Here is a 2,212-nt window from a genome sequence, read left to right as displayed (position 1 = left end):
CCAACCTACCCACCTACATTAATTAAGGTAAACAGCGCGCGGCACATTTCCGACGCGGATTCTTTTCCGCCCCCTTCCTAGCGTTCTGCTGCCTTCTTCGAAGCATCCTCCCTGACTCGGGGCTACCGTCTTAAGTCTCTTCCCCCTGCCCCTCCCACCCTCAGTCTCCAACGCTCGACCCTTACGCGTGCTCGGAGGAGAGGAAAATTGAGAAACGCGACGAGAACAAGGCTCTGTCTTTGGCGGAGTCGACGCAACAACGAGAAGCAATTAAAAGAGAGGAAAATTAAATAGCAAGCAGGAGACAATCAGGAGGCAGACAATAGGGATACAATCCGGTTTCATTAAAATGTTCAAATATTTTATAACCCGGAACCTGTCAGGGATGAGAGGCGCGGCAAAGGTCGATCGAACAACTTTGCCGACTGCTGCCTATTGTACTGTCTGTGTCGGAGACGAGCTCTGCATCTTGTCATCAAACTTCGGCATGTTGAGAGCGAGGGAATTCGCAAAAGGAAGTCACACTATGAACCTACGATAAAGTATTCTACAGGGCAAGTTTGTGTGGCCATCATCCGTAGCAAGCTCAGAAATATTTGTTTTGTAAATAAAAACCCCCTTTTCGTGCTGTAATATTTTAAATTTCTTCAAAAGCGTTTCAGCTTTTACTTAAAGGCATCTTCAGTGAGATAGTTCTTCGGATTTTTGGTTAGTACCTGCGTTTCCTCTCATCTGCCACAAGCTGGAGGTCGCACTATAACTTCACTTACGAATCATAAGCACTTTTTCACATTCCGAACTTTTTTTCCTCACAATTTTCATATTCTTTCCCATACTGCTGTGGAGCCGAATTAGTCTTCTGTCATTAGTTGTAGATATCTGATCGAAAACTGTGATTTAAAGACGTAATTCCTGTGAGTTCGCTGTATGTCTCAACCCGTTTAGTTTGTTAATAGGGCTCCACAGCGTAAAGGGCAAACATTAAGAAAATTGTGAAGGAAACAGTTCGGAACACGAAAACGTGTTTATGTTCCGTAAGTGAAGTTACAGTGCGACCTCCAGCATGTGGCCAGATGAGAGGAAACGCAGATTCCAACCAAAAACGCGAAGAACCATCCCACTGAAGAAACCTTAAAGTAAGAGTCGACACGCGTCTGGGAGAAATAAAATACATTACAGCGATAAGACGCGGTTTTTATTCACAAAGGTGTATTCTACAGGGATTCTGTTTGGATTATACGAAACAGTTTGCTCCCCTTCCAGTTTATCGTAGGTCCATGGACCAATGACGGTGACCTAGCGACTGGAAAAAAGAGCAGGTCATTTCCGTTTTCAAGGAGGATCGTAGAACCGATGCTCTTGGCTATAAGCCTCTGTCGCCGACGTCAACCTCTTGTAGAGTTAGAAACCAGTTTTATCTCGTTCTCGGAGAACGAAAATCTCCTGTATAAAAATCAACATGGATTCCCCAAAAGAACATCTTACAAAACTCAGCTTTCTGGGTTTCTGCATGTGATCCATTGCGCTGCAGACATCGGCGCTCCAGACTGATGTCTTCCTTACATCTGGGATCAACCATCCGGAGCGACCTTAAGCGGAATGACCACATAAAACAAGTAGGACTAGTAGTAAAAGAAAATGCCAGACTGAGTGCCATAGCAAGAATCTTAAGAAAATTTAATACGTCGACGAAAGAAGTGTCTTACGAAACACTTGTCCGACCAAAACTTGAGTACTGCTCTTCAGTCGGGGATCATTACCACTTTGGATTAACGTAAGAGATGGACAAGACCCTACGAAGAGCGGCGCGTTTCGTCATGGGTTCGTTTAGTCGTCGCGAAAGCGTTACAGAAATGTTCAGCAAACTCCATTGGTAGACGCCACAAAGGAGGCATTGTGCATCACGGCGTTTACCACTGAAATTCCGAAAGAGTACGTTCTGGGAAGAGTCGAACAACATGTGCATCCTCCCATATACGTTTTTACAAAATGACCATAACGAGAAAATTCGAGACATTAGATTTTCCGACTATCGTTCTTCCCAGGCGCCGTTCGCGAGCAGAACAGGGCAGTGTGGGGAGGGAGGGGTGAGCAGGGCTCAGACAGTGCTACTAGAAGTACCCTCCACTATACACCGTCATGTGGTTTGAGATGTAGATATAGAAGAGAGAATTTGTGGGACGGCCAGAACTTGAAGACGGTTCTCCTTGCT

Source organism: Schistocerca nitens, chromosome 5, assembly GCF_023898315.1.
Source record: "Schistocerca nitens isolate TAMUIC-IGC-003100 chromosome 5, iqSchNite1.1, whole genome shotgun sequence".
NCBI lineage: Eukaryota > Metazoa > Arthropoda > Insecta > Orthoptera > Acrididae > Schistocerca > Schistocerca nitens.
This window is presented reverse-complemented; position numbering follows the sequence as displayed.